The 19,619-nt window shown below is 44.5% G+C and overlaps 2 protein-coding genes and 1 long non-coding RNA gene across 7 annotated transcripts in view; 1 reads left to right on the top strand and 2 right to left on the bottom strand.

Annotated features, from left to right (window-relative positions):
• LOC146490555 (uncharacterized) overlaps window positions 1-19,619 on the bottom strand; it is a 143,963-nt gene that overhangs the window by 37,029 nt on the left and 87,315 nt on the right. The window lies entirely within an intron of this gene.
• Window positions 1-19,619, bottom strand: part of LOC146490558 (protein NLRC3-like) — a 42,789-nt gene that overhangs the window by 5,926 nt on the left and 17,244 nt on the right. The gene's annotated exons all lie outside the window — the stretch shown is intronic.
• Window positions 1,357-3,439, top strand: LOC146490559 (uncharacterized). The gene is made up of 4 exons (XR_014872692.1): window positions 1,357-2,046; window positions 2,146-2,208; window positions 2,309-2,371; window positions 2,483-3,439. It is a non-coding gene; the product is annotated as an uncharacterized LOC146490559 (long non-coding RNA).

Genomic DNA, 19,619 nt, shown 5'->3' with positions numbered 1-19,619 from the left:
TTCATGTGTTGCTTCAGTTTTTGATCGACTGCAGAATATTTTGAAGGTTATCTGATATAAAAAGCCAGAACAGGAAAATCTGCTTCATGTGTTTCTGTTTGATCCTCAGTGACTTTGACACAAAGGCCTCTGCTGTGATGATCACACCTCTGATCAAATCTCACAGTGTCAGCTTTGTTTTTATACATATGGATATGTGCTGATAAATGATCAGAATTATAATATTTCCCACTGTCTGCTGTGTGCCGTGACCTTTGACCTGCTAAAGACAGTCAGCTGTGGATTATTCATTGTTGTGTCTGATACTTAGAACTGTGAGGAAGAACACTACACAGTTAATCAGGGTCCCCTCTCTCTGAATCAGGAAAGTTGGGCAGGCCGCGTGTGGGCCGCGGGCCATACGTTGAGTATCACTATTTGAAATGTGAACATTGTTCTGCTGCAGTCAATGGACTAAACCAGAGAAGAAGAAAACAGACTTTACCATGAAGATCATCAGTGTGGATCAGTATAATATCAGCCTGATGTCTGCAGTTTAGTGTCAGCACAACTTTCACATCATATTCATCTCAGCACAACTAAAACATGCTGACTGACCTCAGAGTTTCAAGTCCACATCCTGGACTCTCCAGAAAACCACACAGATGCTTCACTCCTGAATCCTGCAGGTTTTTGTTGCAGCTCAGTTCCAGCTCTCTCAGATGGGAGGGGTTGGACTTCACTGCTGCTGCCAGATAATCACAGCTGATCTCTGACAGTAGTAATAAGGGGGCACTAGTCCAATATGGCAGCCAACCAAACCTGTTTGACAACCGGTTTGACCGGATTTGTGCGTGTGCGCATGCACGTTCAGGTGTGCTCGGGGGGGGGGGGGGGGGGGGGGGGGGGGGGTGGGGGGGGGGGCATGTTAGTTCATGTGTGGAAACACACAGGACGTCAGCAGGTGTGCTCGGGGGCATCTCCAGAGCAGGTGTCTTTTGTCTCTTCGAGGACTCTGGGAAGTAACAAGGGAGTGTTAACCTTAAGGTGTGAAACAGCTGTGTACTGATGCTACTTCATGTATGGGAACACACAGGGCATCAGAGGGGGGGTGGTTATATGAGTTTATGTGTTTTTAACAGGGTTTTAATTTAATCAAACCATAGGGTTTTTTAATTAAACTATTTTTATCACTTAGGTGTATCTCGACATTCAGTTATGCAGACATATGTGTTCTTAAAAGCAATTCTTTGTTTTGAAGCTGAGTGGAGTGGAAGCTGTTTTGGTTCGCAGTGCTCCTTAACAAAGAGGGGATGGTTTTTTTTATACATCTAGTCAAAAGTGTTGGTAATAGTGTTTTAGTCACACTAATATCTCAGCTTGCTGCGATGCATGCAATTTATTTTAAAAACGGCACAAGTGGGAATTTCTTCTGAATGGGTAATGTCAGCATGTTCACAAGCGTTTTATTTAATCAGTCCCCTCAGTTTTAATTTAACTAGTTTTTTTTCACACATCTACTGGGGTTTCTTTCCTGGGTTGATGCGATCATTTTATTTAAAAATCGGGATTTCGGAATGTTGAACTAAGAATGAGACAAAGCCACCTAGACAAATGGTAGGGGGGTGTAGTAAGGTTGTTGGCGGGAAACAGGAACTCCAGAGGACCACACATTCATCTATTGGAGGACTCTGGGAAGTAGCAAGGGAGTGTGAACCTTAAGGTGTGAAACAGCTGTGTACTGGCATTGTTCCTGGAGAAGGTATTTAACTGAGAGCCATGCTAGGCTCAGGGTGAACTCTGCATTCGTCGCGGACAACACCCTTTTTCTTTGAGATCATCAAAACTAACATCGTTCTTTATAACATGGACATCTTAAACGGTAAGTAAAACAAAACCTATTATTGTATTTTTAAAAGTGTTATGTTAACATATTATAGGATATTCAAACTATCTTTTTCCTAAAACAAAAGCTTAATTTTTAGGAGTTCGGGAGAACGGCACAGGACCCTTTTCTTTAGAAACGGGAGCTTTTACAGATGGAACAACTTCTCTAACAGGCACAAGGTATGTACAGAATTACGCGATTTTTAATCGTATGTATGTTTTAAGCTTGCGATTGTTTTAAATTATATAATAACAGAGTTTTTCTTTGATTTGTTCCAGGGTTAACAAACTGAGCAGGAAAACATTCAGACACCGTGACCACAGAGCCCATCCTTACAAAAGGTATGTATACAACGGGATGTATAATTGTGTATTTTAAAAAAACAGCAAATGGGTTTAAACAATTCCAAATGTTCTAAAACCGACCGTTTTACACATAGAGAGCCACGCCAGAGAACCTTATGTGCGGAGAACCAGGGCCATCCGGAATAACGCACACTACAAGGTAAGCATAGGTATATATAAATTAGATAAAAAGAGATAGAGAGGGAGACACGCTTATTCTGTTTGAAATGGGTACATGTATAAATGTTTTAACACATATCTATCTTCACAGACTGCAGCACAGTACCCCTCCTCATAATGATCAGGACACCGTACTATTCCAGACGTTTTTGGAATGTTTAAGCAGTATCGACCTCCCAGAACAACAAAAACCTGGAGCTTTGTGCAACAGTGGAGAGTCAGAAGCGATCTTCATCAGCGGACCTGCAACACCTCCGAGTGAGTGCTTGCCTCGTGATTTCTCTGATGTTTTTGAGTACAGTATATCAGATTTCAATCTTGTTCATATACCCACCACACCAGAATGTGTCAGAAATAGTGTTGATTCACACGTAGATTTTGAAGACGACGGTATAACAGACTCTCAAATATCAGCGGCGTATGATGCTTACATGAAGGTTTCAGATGCTCAGCCTGCTGAACAGAGTCATATAGCTTCATTAGCTGATAAATTATGTTTGATTGAAGCTAGACTCAATCAATACCACCAAGAAGCACAGGTACAAAGGCAACAGTTTACCAAATTCATAAACAAAGTGTGTAGTACATTAGACATCATCTGCAGCAAAATTTCAAGTCCCTGACTTTTAAAATCCAGACCATGGACCCTCCAAATAAATTATTTAAGCATAATAACGGAACCTCCACTCCTGTTAGATGTTTTGACTTAGAGACTTTTATGCAGTGGGCTGAAGAAACAAATAACAAATTAGACGATATTATAGCTAGACTTAATAGTGTGCCTGCATCAGCCTCATCTGATACACATCCTCGTCAGACTGTTCCTACGCCTGCTATTGCTGATGGGGCTATTGTTGTTAATAATAGTGATAGTACATCAGGTGTTGCTCGGACCACTGTTGTTACTGATGCTAACCGTATTGCTGCTGCTGCTGGTGTTATTGAGCCTGTTACCGCTTCTACTAGTACTACAGCCACACATGCGTGTCCGGGCACCGCTGCAACACCACACACCCCCTCAGTCATTGTAAATTTCTCACAAAGTGATACTATCGTGATTGAGCCAGTTGTGCAATCTGGATCTGGCAGGCGCTCCCAGCCACACATTAGAGAGATACCTAATTTTAATGCTCGCGAATTGCGTGAGCGCCTTGATTTTAGCGGTATAAGTCTTGATCATCCAGAACAAGTACCTGTGCGAGTGCGCGAGTGCTTAGCCAATGTGGTAGACTGAGCTGTGGCTGGATCTCAACAGGGCAGTGTTCTAAACGTGGTCCTGCGTGGCCCCTCGCTGGCTTCAGATGTTCAGGCTGTTTTAAACGCTGATGATCGGTATGATCCGGAGCTGTTTCTCGATCGAATTGCACAAGTTATGCAGAGTAATGATGAATCTATCGGTGATGATGAATTAGAGTTTATTGTCACGGTAGCTCAGAACAGTAGTGGTGGGGCTCGCTTAAGATTGGCACAAATCCCTTATGATGAGATTCTCTCAAAGAAAGGCAGACATTTATACACACCAAACAACACACACAACAATTTGTGCTTCTCCCTATGTATAGCACATTCATTAAACTCATCAGCCTCTGAGCTAGAAAAACTCGCTACAGCTAAACGGATACATGCTGAAGTAGGTCTATGCGACACACAGCAAGTATCATTCACTGATGTCAGTAAATTTGAGAAGCACTTCAACATTAAGATTGTAATCTATTACCACACAGAAGGGCGTAAACGCCTGGAATGTTTTTTCACACATGAAGAGCCAAACACAAACACGTTGATGATGTATCTCCATAATCAACATTACCACATGATTTTAAACCCGACCGCTTTTCTTGGTGCATCCTATGTGTGTAATTTCTGTTACAGTAAATATAATACACCATTACACCATAGCTGTAAACATAGATGTAACACATGTTATACACTCTGTCAACACCACAGGGGTCCCACAGTGAAATGCAGCGACTGTAACCGCATCTGCAAATCACAACACTGTTACCAGCAACACAAATTACCAGAATTAAAACACAACATGATCCCCTGTGATAATATGAAACATTGCATGCACTGTGGCACCACATATAGAGAATCCAAGAAATCGCCACACAGATGTGCCCAGCCTAGATGCGAGCACTGCCGCGAGCCTAAATTACCCGGAGACTCCGACCATCAGTGTTTCATACAGCCTGTTGAAAAACAGAAGCCTAGCGATAAATACATTTTATATGATTTCGAGACTAGGTACCACAACGGTAAACACGAGGCTAACTTTGTGTGTGCGTCTGATCTGAAGGGCAATAAGTTCACATTTAACACATTAAAGTGTCTGGAGGCGTTTGTGCAACATTACAGACGCCCAAGGTTTCGTGGGTACACGTTCATAGCACATAATGCATCTGGCTTTGACAACTACATACTCCTCGAGTACTTTGTCAGACAGTGCATAACACCTAGTGTCATAATGAGCGGCAGCCGTGTGATTTTGATGTATGACAGGGACTATGACCAGCGATGGATTGATTCGTTCAGCTTTTTGCCCATGGGCCTTGCCAAAATACCCTCTGCTTTAGGTTTTCAAGACCTGCAGAAGGGCCATTTCCCACACAGGTTTAATACGAGGGATAATGAGCATTATGTGGGCCCGTACCCAGACCCCTCCTTCTACGGCTATGAGCACATGTCTGAAAGCAATAAGGTGCGATTCATGGAATGGTACCAGGTTGCCTCACAGAATCCCTTTGATTTTCAGGCTGAACTCAGGCGTTACTGTGTTAACGATGTTGATGTCCTGCGTAAAGCATGCAGCATTTATCGTGACACGTTACTGGGTTGTACACAAGTTGATCCATTCATGTATACCACCTTGGCTGCATTTAGTATGGGTGTGTATAAAACGCTGTTTCTGCCTAGAGACACGCTCGCTCTCACGTATGACGGGGCATACGTTGAGCAGAATAAGACGTTTTCTAACGTCTCTATCGAATGGCTTCAATATGTGTCCCACACCACCAACAAAGTGGTAAAACATGCTCTCAGAGGAGGCGAACAGAGGGTTGGACCGTATTTTGTGGACGGTTTTGACCCCACAAGTAATACATCTTATGAATTTGCAGGATGTTTTCACCACGGTTGTGTTAAATGTTACCCCGAGAGTGAAGTTAATCCTGTCAGCAAAGCATCCTATGGACTGCTGCATCGCATGTTTTGTGACAAAGTTGATGCACTGAGATCACAACACAGTGTGAGTGTAATAGTGATGTGGGAATGTGAATGGGCTGCCTTGAAGCAGACAGACCCTGCAGTTGTGGCTTTCATGCACACATACAGAAAGCCAGAACGCATGAATCCCCGAGACGCCCTTTTTGGAGGTCGCACAAATGCTCTAAAGCTGTACCACAAGACTGGTTGTGATGAAAAAATATTTTACTACGACTTCACCAGTCTCTATCCCACAGTGCAGTCTAAAAAAGACTATCCTGTAGGACACCCTCAAGTCATTTGCACCAACTTTGACAAGCTAGAAAATTATTTCGGCTTTGTTAAATGCACAGTGCTCCCCCCTAAGGGTCTTTTTCACCCCGTCCTTCCCTACAGGTGCCACGGAAAACTGATGTTTCCACTCTGCAGCATGTGTGCTGAAGACCAAAACCAGCATACTGCATGTGGGCACAGGGACAGTGAGCGGGTGTTGAAAGGCACGTGGGTCTCATTTGAGCTTGAAAAAGCTGTTGAGAAGGGATACAAGGTTCTTGCTATTGATGAGGTGTGGCATTTCCCCAATAAGACCGACACATTGTTTAAAGACTATGTGAAAGCCTTCCTAAAACTCAAACAGGAGGCCTCGGGGTATCCTGAACACGTGAAGACACCTGACGAACAGAAGAAGTACATAGACGAGTATTATGAGAAGGAGGGAATAATGCTAGACCCATCCAAGATTTGTGTAAATAAAGCTGTTCGTAACTGTAACAAGCTGTTGCTAAACTCGTTATGGGGTCATTTCAGCATGAGGTCAAATATGGCATCATCTAAACTCATTACAGACCCTTCCAGATTTAGCCAGCTAATGTTTAGCGACCAGTACGACATGCGTCAGTTTTGTTTCATCTCTGACGACGTCGCAATGGTGCAGTGGCGGCATGATGATGGTAGAGCTTCCCTTGTGAAGGACGTTAATGTCTTTGTCGGGGCCATGACCACTGCACACGCCAGACTCATGCTGTATGATTTGTTAGACAACTTGCAGCAGCGCGTGCTGTATTGTGACACGGACAGTGTCCTTTTCACGGCACGCCCTGGCGAGTGGATGCCTCCTCTAGGTCCGTTTCTGGGGGATCTCACAAGTGAATTAGACTGTGGAGAGGGTGGTGTGGAGGATTACATAGCGCAATTTGTTTCCGGTGGGCCAAAATGCTACACATATCACACATCGCTGGGCAAGACCCAGGTCAAATGTAAAGGCGTGACACTGAATGCATTAAACTCGAAAGTTGTCACCCATGACTCCTTGAAAGGTTTAGTCCACAAGTTTGTAACCAATCAGACATCAGACGCACACCTAGTTGCCGTGTCTGATAGCATCAGACGCGATAAAAAGAAGCTTCATTTGAAGAATAAAACCATTGTGAAAAAAGTTAAAGTTGTTTACAATAAGCGCCGTGTGCTCCCAGACTATACAACCCTACCTTATGGATTTTAAATTAGAACAGGGGTTTGACGCCCGGTTGCAGCACCCGTTCAGTATGGTGGTCAGCGGTCCCAGTAACTGCAGCAAGACTTTTTTTGTTAAAAGCATAATTGTAAATTCTTCCAGGATTATATCATGCAGCATTGACAATATTGTATATATATACTCATGCTGGCAGCCATTATATGACCAGCTTCTTAAGATAAGAGACATAAACTTTGTTAACGGTATACCCGAATCTCTTGCTGATGACACCCTTCTTCCTGCAGAAAAGAACAATTTGTTAATTATAGACGATATAATGAACGATGCAGCTAACAATTTAGAAGTACAAAATATGTTCACAAAGTATGTGCATCATAGGAATTTGAGTTGTATATATCTAGTTCAGAATTTGTTTATTCAAGGAAAATCCAGTAGAACCATTTCCTTGAACACTAACTACCTAATATTGTTTAAAAATCCGAGAGATAAATATCAAGTCATGCTTTCAGGTAGGCAAATGTTTCCGGGTAATACTAAATATTTTATAGAAGCGTTTAATGATGCCACATCCACAACATACGGGTATCTTTTAATAGACTATAAAGCTAAGACCCCGGACTATTTAAGACTCAGAACAAATTTACTATCAGAGTGTCCGGTTGTTTACATTCCAAAACAAAAATCAGCAAAGAGGTGAAAGGATGTCATCACGCATGCGGAGGAATCTGTCTCTGTTGGAGATGATATACAGGGCTCCTCCTACTCTACGCAGAGTTATTATTAGTAATTCAAACTTAGATTTTATCAATGCGCTGTGTGAGATAGCCTTTAATGTATTGCATGGTAACATTCCACTGACCAATCAGCAGTACAAACAGCTGAAAAAGAAAAAATCAATAATCAGACTGATTGCAGACAAAAAAATAAAAACTTTGAAAAAGAGAAAGACAATCAACCAATCTGGAGGGTTTTTACTGCCGCTATTAGGGGCTGCAATCCCTTTCATAACCAGTCTGATAGCAAACAGGTGAAAATGGAACATGTGCAAAAGATGTTTTTGGTACCCCAACACCAGTTGGACTTAATAAAGTAACAGCAGCAGCAGCAGCAGCAAACAGGCAGCATCAGACAAGAGTCTCAGAACGAGTTGGACAAGGAGATGTTACAAGTGTTACAAGATTCTGACATAGATGTGTATGAGAAGGCTAAAAAATACAGCGATATTCTCCAAAGATACCTTACCCTTGTGAGACAAGGTGCCCGTGAAAAGAATGTATTGTCTTTATCATTACCTGAACAATTTAACAGGGATGTGCAACCCCAGTCGGCGGACACATCGCCTGTTCATGGTGATGCAGGGGTGAGGGATCTTGTTGCGGAGAATGTTTTAACACACATACCTAAAAGGAGTAGGAGGAATGCAGAACTTATTCTATCAGCGGTGAGCCGTTCGCCACACTTGATCTCTTACAACGACAAAGGCGAAATTGTTGTTGATAAACACACCATCCCTGGTTCACACATTTATGATCTAATTAAAGGCGTCACAACCACACACACACCCTCTGAGGGTTTGAGACCTATCGGCTGGACAGAGTTTTTAAAAGCTGTCTCAGATTTAAACGTACCGTTATCAGCCATATCTAACACAGGCATACGTAAGACCGTCGCCATGTATAAAACCGATCACACACTGTCTGAAGACCCTGGTTTTTTAAAACACACACCAAAAAAGATCACCCCTGGCGGACCGCTGCGACATAGTACACTAAAAAAAATAAAGAATAAAAAAAACTAATTAAAGGGGGGTCCTGTGGAGTGGTTGGATTTTTGAATTCAGGTTTTTTCTTATTGCACCTGAAATTGTTTTTCTGCTAAAAATATTTGCTGTTTGGTGTTTTTCTACTGTAATGTTTTTTTTACTTATTGCTGCTAAATTGTTTTGTTTTGTTTTATTTTATTACTGTTAAATATACTATGTCTTTTTTACTGTTAAATATATGTTTTTCTTTTTTATTACTGGTTAATGTTTGATTTCTTTTATTTATGTTTAAACAATGTATGTTGTGAATCTATATATATATATATATATATATATATATATATATATATATATATATATACGAGATTTGATAATAAATACCATTGACTCGATTATCATGCTCTCATGTTGTTTTTATTATTCTCATTACTACATGTCAGTATCCGCATTGCACACACACGTAATCACTGCATACAGCAACAGGTTGTATGTTGTTGACAAATCGACACACCATAGCATCATTACAAATTAAATCAGACCCATACATGTTAAGCAGACGCTCATAAGATACACCATTTTGCACATGATATAAAAAAAATACACAATGTTGACCGCATGTGATGGAGAAGTCGTTCTGCACTTGTTTTCCTGAATATAAAACAGTGGAACAGTTTTTTAGAAGAAACATCTTTATTGCTGGGGGAAAACTGTCTAACGAGTGACCAAAACTATCAAAAAAATAACCGCGTCTGTCTCTCGAAATATAAACAGCAAGCCAATGTTCCCCGGGCATCGTAGAAGGGTGGGTGTTTACAATACCCATAGCAGGGAGTCTTTGAAGCCGTTCAGTGGTTAGCTGATCATAGGCTAACACGCCTAGGAAATGTGTGTTTTTATTGATAATGCTGCCGATCACGGCTGATAGTTCTATAGTGTTCATGACCGTTTTTGTCTCAATAGTAGTCCAAGAGCACCTGTCTCATGTTAGATATTTCAATGACTGAATCAAATACCGAATAACACAAGAGGTTCACTGTACGGGGTAGTGGATTTCTGAAATGGGTTTCCAATCTCACGTTCCCAGTTTTAATTAACGACACATTCCCTGAATGTCCTTCGTCAGCTTCCAGATTGAAACAGAATAAAGTGTAGCCGTTACCAAAGTCAGCACGTGTAATGGCTAAGGATCTGTCTTTTAAATGTCTTCCTGTGGTTTGTATCAGCTGGTAAAATTCTCTGGTATAGTGTTTTCTCTGGAAATTTGGCTGGAATGGTTTAACAGGATAAGCCTGACTATCAGCATATAAAGACATAAATTCTATATCGCAGTTTTCAAAATGAAATGGATTACGCTGGTAGGAGCCAGTGTATGCTTCATTGTCTATAAATGCAATGATCACAAATTTAGGTATCCTACCCATAAATAAATTGTCATTTGTTGATATTCTAGCCCCTGCAGGTATGGAGAAGGTCTTTAAAGACACTCTGTCTACCGTGTATTTTGCGTTTGCATGGTGCAATGCCTTGCTGTGTGCAAGTCTGACGGTCGGTGATACACTAACTTTCTTGACAAAGAGACTGGCTGAGACAATTTTAACTCTGTATGCATTGGCATCCGCTGTCATGAGAGCAAATTCGTCTTTAGAGCGCACAAATTTCAGTGACAGGTCGATTCCATTAAGTAACAGTTTTTCTTGAAAAAACAGGTGTGCATGTACTGGTGCAATCAATTCAACAATACTGCTATTTGCTGTGTAGCCACCTCTGGTCACCAGGCCCTGGTTCTCTCCTTCTATAGATGTGTCATTCATGTGTGATGATGTATCCTTACAGAATAACCCGGTGCTGAACTGTGTGTCTAAAGTGTCCTTATTATAATTGATAAGACATTCTATCACACCTCTGTATGGATATGTGTTGGATGATTGACTAATGAGCCGGTCTCCCAAATTAACATCAACTTGACTAAATATGCTGCATCCAGGATAATTAATAAATCCTACATTAGCGTCCCTAGCCAGGTTTGAGCCATCAGCGTTTGTGATTCTCACACGTGTGTAGATATATGAGTCATTTAGATCCAGGTAATCTTCACCGGACGATGAGATGTAAAACTCGATCGGCCCTCCATCAGTGATTGCAGATACAGGTGGGATTTCGATAAATGTACTTTTCTCAATGCTAGTCTGTGTGTAGGGAACAGTAAACAGGTCCAGCTCTGTTTTTACACATTCTCCAGAATGACTGTGTAACAGTGCCATTTAGAAGATGTCAAACGCTGCAGTTTTTGAACGACTGGTTCTGGGTCTTTTCACTCTGCGTGGCGGTGTCCGTTTGCTAGCTCTCCTGCTAGGTTTTGTGGTTTTACGCTTTTTAGACAACGGCTGCCCTGGGGGTGGGGTCTTAGATGGTCTGGGCGTATACACATACAATCCGCTACCGTCCTGCTTAGTGGTTGAGGGTCTGGTTATGTTGGTTATGACATCAGACACTATGCCCGATGCGGCTATTTTTAGGTGTGGTTTGACTATGCTAACTCCTTTTTTAACCCTTTAAAACTGGTCGGAGCGGGCACGCTCTGTTTTGCGTAACTATTTTTAAATCCTGGTAGCTCTGCAACCACGTGAGCTAGCGCAATAATTGTTTTTGCATATGAAACCTGAGGAGTTGTACTTACATCTTATGCCATCAGCTTGTGCTAGGTCACAGTTTCCTTCCACATATAGCTTTGCAAAAACTGCATAAAAAGCACTTGCAGCAACAAAAACATAATATTCCAGAAACACGCTTTGCCGATCCGATCAGCTGTTCATAACACTTCCCACATTGGATTAGACGTCAGCGCAAAGTATCGCATGTCCGCCATGACCTGCCCGAAACCGGAAGTGACGTCATTTTCGCGGAAATGTAGTTTTTTACTGTCTAGGCCTCAATGAGCCTATACTGGTGTTTTTAAAAGTTATCTTTGACTTTATGACTTTCTGTGTCGTTTCTGGGATGTTTAGGACTCATATTGCACTGCTGGAAATAGTTTATTTTGATGCATATGCTGTTTTTTTGCAAATTTGCACTATAATATTTATTTTCGTTTTTCCTGCAGTGTATATAAATTGGTGTATTTCAAAAATAAAACTATGAAGGCACTCAAAATAAATTTCCTGTGGTGGGAAACTACTTTGTGCAACTTTTTTGTATTTACAGTTTTGAGGGATAAGCCTCTTAAATTTCTCTAACTAGAAATATATGTTAAAAAAACAGTAGTTTATTGCACTTTTTTAAATTTATGTAATCACTATGCACTTAATTCATACATATTATTAAAATCTAGGCTGTAATGGTTGTATTGATGTATAGCAACTTGAAATGCTCCCAAAAATGGCTCCACAACATGTAAAAATATGATATAAGCTCTGGCGGACTTGGTTGTATGGTAGGTCTTAAAGGGTTAAACAGTGGTACAGCAACTCTAAACAAGCTGCGGAACAACCCACCCAGCCCTGACCCATATTGCGTACTGGTCCCAACATACCCTCCGAGCTCTCCACCAGCCTGTGATAAGTAGTATTTTACATATTTTGAGTCATCAGTGTTGTAGACGGCCATCCTTTTTTTTCAAAAATGGTGGGTTATCGGTCGGAAGTGTAACTTGACAAACACCTTGCCGTATAAAAAGGGTATGTGTTGATTTCGATCGTCTTTCAAATCAATTTCTATGTCGTCGATCAATGTCTTTGACACAGGTGTGTAGTGTGGGCTGTCAAATTGTAGAATAGGCAAGCGGCGGTCATCGTCCGTGATATTTATAGCTCTTAATAGCCTCGCGTGGGCGTCACCCACAAGCTGGTAATCAACGATATCTGCATAAATAAAGATGTTATATTTTCCCCCGTATATGTCTGCGGGGTGCGGGGCATATGTGTTTTTATAATGAAGTACAAACGGCTCTCCTGTTTCAAATCCTAGGATTTCCGCCAGTCTCCCTCTAAATGTGAGAATAGTCCCCCTAGGTCCCATAACACAGGCATGGTTAGTAACTGTGTTGTATTGCATTTTAAGGTCTCCAGTGGTTTGGTACTGCTGACATTTAAAATTAAATTCTTTTATTATCTGTTCCACAGATGCATAATGACCCACAGACAGTTCGATCATGGTTACGGCGATGGTTCCATCTTTGACTGGGTCATGAATTTCCACTTGCGAATCTGATTGTGGAAAAGACATCCATATGCGTGGGTACTGTATCTCTATAACAGCAACCTCATACGGCTGATCCAAAACAATAGGTTTTGCTAGCTTTGTTCTAAAATTAGATATCTTATTACCCGGGTGAACATGCGCCGAAGCATTCGAAAAGAGGCTTACATAGAAGCCTGCATTGTTGTTGTTCTTTTTATTCATGCTTTCTCAGTCTATGCTCAGTGTTGAATGAATGTGTGTAGAGCTGCGTCATCTGAGTTAATTACGCCTCAACGATGTCTTTTTCTGGAATCCACGAATTAAAGCTGTCGGGTCATCCTAGCCATTTCACTAGCACATGCTTTTTCCGACCCACTTTTTTTCTAGCCAATATGTTTTCAATTTTAAATGTTTTGTTTTCATCAACAACCACACGTTGTATCTCAGGCTCATAAAATGACCCTTTCAATACCTCTCCTGCTAGATCCGCTAGTCTGTACACTGGGGGCTGTCTCCCTATATGTTCCTTGACTGTGAAAATCTCATCGGTGTAGGTCTGCTCGTATCCTTTTCGAAACTTTCCTCTCAGTTTTGATATTCGTACAGTGTCGCCAATATTAAATTTAAAGCACAGTTCCCTCTGAGGTCTCATTTTGTACAGCGCATTAAAGACCGACTTCTCATTATCCTTATTCACCTCTGCCGGAGCCATTTGGATAGATCTGTGATAAGCATTGTTATATGCTTGTGTGAGATCTGGTATGACATCTACATATCTCCGGGAGTTGGCTGATGTTAAGTACTTCCACATTCTACCCTTGAAGCTACGATTGAATCTCTCAACAATACTGCATTTAACCTCGCTAGCTGTTGAGAAATGCTTGATATTATATCGCTTCATTAGCTGTTTAAAGGTTGTATTATAAAACTCTTTGCCTTCATCTGTTTGTAGTTTCACAGGGATCCTACCCTCTCTAAGTATATCCTCAAAAGCAGCTGATACAACATTCGCTGTCTTGTTTGTTAGGCATCTAACCCATGCGTATTTTGAGAATACATCTATACATGTTAGCAGATATCTCACATTATCATTATCTGCCACATATTCACACATGTCAACCAGATCGGCTTGAAACTGTTTGTCGACCCCTGTCACCAATACTCTATTTCTGGGGAAATGGATCCTCACAGGTTTATGGAGTGTGTAAGTGTCGTCTTGTTCTAAATAATGTTTGACCTGAGATATTGGAGGTGTTACACATGATGCCTCCCCTGCCGCTATACGTAGCTTATTTAAACTGGCCAACCCCGCAGGATGGGCTGGATCATGATATATTTTATGCAATGTGCTTTCCATGACTGTGCAAACCACAAATGACTAAGAAGTTGGTGTTAACACGTCTTTTTATTTAATTTTCACACAGACACAATCACAGACAATGGATACTTGAACAGCACACATTAAACCAGGTGTCTCCCATCCCAGTAGTTTCCAATCATGCGGAGCATGGCTGGTTTAACACGTCGGGCGCAAGTACTTGCTTCTAGCAGGTTCGCAATGTTGTCATTAATGGCGCATACTATATGTCGCTCTGATCTCAGTTTACACATGAGGTGTTCTGCAACTCTGCGGATTTGTGTTCCAGTCCCATCTGCGGTGTATGAGCGTACAAACAGCCGGATGGCTGGGATGAATCGGTTAGTCTTGAGCCTTATCATCACATCGTCATAGTAGGTGTCGAAGAAATACTCAGACAATTCCTGCAAGCAGCTGTGTTGCACCTGACTGGGGTGGCCTGTTTGGCATCCGTAACATGTCTCTTGTAGAAACTCATTCAGCGCCAACATCAACAGGTGGAGAGTTGCGAGTTTGATGTCGATTACAGTTTCCTCCCACAGGTCTGATATGAGGGGGTCCTGCGAGCATGATGGTGAGGGTGGTGGAGTCTGGGGGGTCGGGATTAGCAGCCCTATTGACGGTGACTCTGACAGGTCCCACGACTGCGTGTCATGCTCTGTAAAATGAAAACCACAAGCTCTTAATTTGTCACATAGATACACACGCAACCCCACACACACCCGCACATTAAACCTACCAGTTTATTGTTTAGTTGTCGGAAGGTCTTATGATTTTAGGTTTGCACAGGGTAGCAGGCAAACCAGTCTTCGGACAACTCGCCAGATCGTCAAAAACAAGGCGTTTTCTAATACTCTCGTACGCAGTGTTGAGTCTGTCCCTCTTGATCGCGTCGTCAATCTGGCTAAACAGACGCGACAAACCTCTCCAGTCGCACCACTGTATAAAAAACAAGTCCTTAAACCATCTTGTGCGCTCTTCGAGGTTTAGAGGGTAAGGATTTAACCCTTTAAAACCGGTCGGAGCGGGCACGCTCTGTTTTGCGTAGCTATTTTTAAAATCCCGGTAGCTCTGCAACCACGTGAGCTAGCGCAATAATTTTTTTTGCATATGAAACCTGAGGAGTTGTACTTACATCTTATGCCATCAGCTTGCCCTAGGTCATGGTTTCCTTCCACATATAGCTTTGCAAAAACTGCATAAAAAGCGCTTGCAGCAACAAAAACATAATATTTCAGAAACACGCTTTGCCGATCCGATCAGCTGTTCATAACACTTCCTACTTTGAAATAGACGTCAGCGCGAACTTTTGCAGGTCCGCCATTACCTGCCCGAAACCGTAAGTGACGTCATTTTCGCGGAAATGTAGTTTTTTTTACCATATAGCCTCATGAGCCTATACTGGTGTTTTTAAAAGTTATGTTTGACTTTATGACTTTCTGTGTCGTTTCTGGGATGCTTAGGACTCATATTGCACTGCTGGAAATAGTTTATTTTGATGCATATGCTGCTTTTTTGCAAATTTGCTGTATAATATTTATTTTCGTTTTTCCTGCAGTGTATAAAAATTGGTGTATTTCAAAAATAAAACTATGAAGACACTCAAAATAAATTTCCTGTGGTGGGAAACTATTTTGCGCAACTTTTTTGTATTTACAGTTTTGAGGGATAAGCCTCTTAAATTTCTCTAACTAGAAATATATGTTAAAAAAACAAAAACGATTTTCAATTTTTTTGTAGTTTATTGCACTTTTTTTCAATTTATGTAATTACTATGCACTTAATGCATACATATTATTAAAATCTGGGCTATAATGGTTGTATTGATGTATTCTCCTCCGTGAATCGCAACCTTATTGTGGTGGAGGGGTTTGTGTGTCCCAGGGATCCCAGGGGCTATGTTGTCTGGGGGCTTTTGCCCCCTGGTAGGGTCTCCCATGGCAAATTGGTCCTGGGTGAGGGACCAGACAAAGAGCGATTCAGAAGACCCCTATGAAAAAAACACAGAGGGAACAGTTTACCCTGCCCGGGATAGGGGTTACCGGGGCCCCGCCCTGGAGCCAGGCCCGGGGAGGGTGCCCGAGGGCGAGCGTCTGGTGGCCGGGCCTTAGTCCATGGGGCCCGGCCGGGCACAGCCCGAAGAGGAGACATGGGCCCATCCTCCCGCAGGCCCACCACCCGCAGGAGGCGCCATAGGGGTCGGGTGCATTGTGTGCCGGGTGGCGGCCAGGAGCGGAGGCCCTGGCGGACTGACCCCCGGCTGCCAAGACTGGCAATAGGGACATGGAATGTCACCTCTCTGGTGGGGAAGGAGCCTGAGTTAGTGCGTGAGGTTGAGAGGTACCGGCTAGATATAGTCGGGCTCACCTCTACACACGGCTTGGGCTCTGGAACCAGTCTCCTGGAGAGGGGCTGGACTCTGTCTCAGTCTGGAGTTGCCCCTGGTGAGAGGCGGCGGGCTGGGGTGGGTATTCTAATATCCCCTCGGCTTGCTGCCGGTACGTTGGGGTTTTTCCCGGTGGACGAGAGGGTTTGTTCCCTGCGCCTTAGGGTCGGGGAACGGGTCCTGACTGTCATCTGCGCTTATGCGCCGAGTGGCAGTTCGGAGTACCCAGCCTTCTTAGAGTCCCTGGGGGGGGTGCTGGAAGGTGCTCCACCTGGAGACTCTGTTGTCCTGCTGGGAGACTTCAATGCTCACGTGGGTAACGACAGCGAGACCTGGAGGGGCGTGATTGGGAGGAACGGCCTCCCTGATCTGAACCCGAGCGGTGCTTTGTTATTGGACTTCTGTGCTAATCACAGTTTGGCCATAACGAACACCTTGTTCGAACATAAGAGTGTCCATAAGTGCACGTGGCACCAGGACGCTCTAGGCCGTAGGTCGATGATCGATTTTGTAATCGTATCAGCAGACCTGCGACCATATGTTCTGGACACTCGGGTAAAGAGAGGGGCTGAGCTGTCAACTGATCACCACCTGGTGGTGAGTTGGATCAGGTGGCGGGGGAGGACGCTGGACAGACCTGGTGCACCTAAACGCGTAGTGAGGGTGTGCTGGGAACGACTAGCAGAGGCCCCAGTCCGCGAGATCTTCAACGCACACCTCCGGCAGAGCTTCAACAGCATTCCGAGGGAGGCGGGGGACATTGAGTCCGAATGGACCATGTTCAGCGCCTCCATTGCCGAAGCTGCTGCATTGAGCTGCGGCCGCAAGGTGGTTGGTGCCTGTCGTGGTGGTAATCCCCGAACCAAATGGTGGACACCAGAGGTGAAGGGAGCCACCAGGCTGAAGAAGGAGTACTATCGGGCTTGGTTAGCCTGTGGGACTCCGGAGGCAGCCGACAGGTATCGACAGGCCAAGCGGAATGCGGCTCGGGCAGTGGCTGAAGCAAAAACTTGGGTGTGGGAGGAGTTCGGAGAGGCCATGGAAAAAGACTTTCGGACTGCCTCGAAGAGGTTCTGGCAAACCGTCAGGCATCTCAGGAGGGGAAAGCGGTGCTCTACCTGCACTGTGTATAGTGCTGGCGGAGCGCTGCTGACGTCGACTGAGAAAATTGTCAGGCGGTGGAAGGAATACTTCGAGGACCTCCTTAATCCCACTGACGCGTCTTCCAAGGAGGAAGCAGAGTCTGGGGATGAGGGGAATGACCCGCCAATTTCTGGGGGCGAGGTCACTGAGGCAGTTAAACAACTCCTTGGTGGCAGAGCCCCTGGTGTTGATGAGGTCCGCCCCGAGTTCCTGAAGGCTCTGGACGTTGTAGGGCTGTCCTGGCTGACACGCCTCTGCAATGTTGCGTGGAGATCAGGGGCAGTACCCGTGGATTGGCAGACCGGGGTGGTGGTCCCCATCTTTAAGAAGGGGGACCGGAGGGTGTGTTCCAACTACAGGGGGATCACACTCCTCAGCCTCCCCGGGAAAGTCTTTGCCAGGGTGCTGGAAAGGAGAGTTCGTCCGCTAGTCGAACCTCTGATGCAGGAGGAACAATGCGGTTTTCGTCCTGGTCGCGGAACACTGGACCAGCTCTTCATCCTCTCGAGGATACTTGAGGGTGCATGGGAGTTTGCCCAACCAGTCTACATGTGTTTTGTGGACTTGGAGAAGGCATTCGACCGTGTCCCTCGGGGTGTCCTGTGGGAGGTGTTGCGGGAGTATGGGGTGTCTGGCCCATTGCTACGGGCCATTCGATCCCTATACAACCGTTGCAAGAGCTTGGTTCGCATTGCCGGCAATAAGTCGGACTCGTTCCCGGTGGGTGATGGGCTCCGCCAGGGCTGCCCTTTGTCACCGGTTCTGTTCATAATTTTTATGGACAGGATTTCTAGGCGCAGCCAAGTGGCGGAGGGCTTTCGCTTTGGTGGCCTCAGGATCTCATCTCTGATCTTTGCGGATGATGTGGTTCTGTTGGCTTCATCGGGTGAGGGCCTCCAGCTCGCACTGGAGCGGTTCGCAGCCGAGTGTGAAGCAGCGGGAATGAGGATCAGCACCTCCAAATCTGAGGCCATGGTTCTCAGCCGGAAAAGGGTGGAGTGCCCACTCCGGGTCGGGGATGAGGTCCTGCCCCAAGTGGAGGAGTTCAAGTATCTCGGGGTCTTGTTCGCGAGTGATGGGAGAAGGGAGCCGGAGATCGACAGACGGATTGGGGCTGCAGCTGCAGTAATGCAGACGCTGCACCGGTCCGTCGTGGTGAAGAGGGAGCTGAGTGTAAAAGCGAAGCTCTCAATTTACCGGTCGATCTACGTCCCTACCCTCACCTATGGCCACGAGCTGTGGGTAGTGACCGAAAGGACGAGATCGCGGATACAAGCGGCGGAAATGAGCTTCCTCCGAAGGGTGGCTGGCATCTCCCTTAGAGATAGGGTGAGAAGTGCGGCCATCCGGGAGGGGCTCAGAGTAGAGCCGCTGCTTCTCCACATCGAAAGGAGCCAGCTGAGGTGGTTTGGGCATCTGGTAAGGATGCCCCCTGGGCGCCTCCTGGGTGAGGTGTTCCAGGCATGTCCCACCGGGAGGAGGCCCCGGGGCAGACCCAGGACACGCTGGAGAGATTATATCTCTCGGCTGGCCTGGGAACGCCTTGGTGTTCCCCCGGATGAGCTGGAGGAGGTGGCTGGGGAGAGGGAGGTCTGGGCCTCTTTGCTTAGGCTGCTGACCCCGCGACCCGGCCCCGGATAAAGCGGATGAAGATGGATGGATGGATGGATGCTTTGGGGTTCCCCCCAAAACAATCCCTCGCCACAATCTACACTAAGCACAACTG

The sequence above is a fragment of the Neolamprologus multifasciatus genome, unplaced genomic scaffold (genome assembly GCF_963576455.1).
Source record: "Neolamprologus multifasciatus unplaced genomic scaffold, fNeoMul1.2 chr03_unloc_3, whole genome shotgun sequence".
NCBI classification, from domain to species: Eukaryota; Metazoa; Chordata; class Actinopteri; order Cichliformes; family Cichlidae; genus Neolamprologus; species Neolamprologus multifasciatus.
Note: the sequence above shows the minus strand (reverse complement) of the source record. Positions and strands in the feature narration are given on the sequence as shown.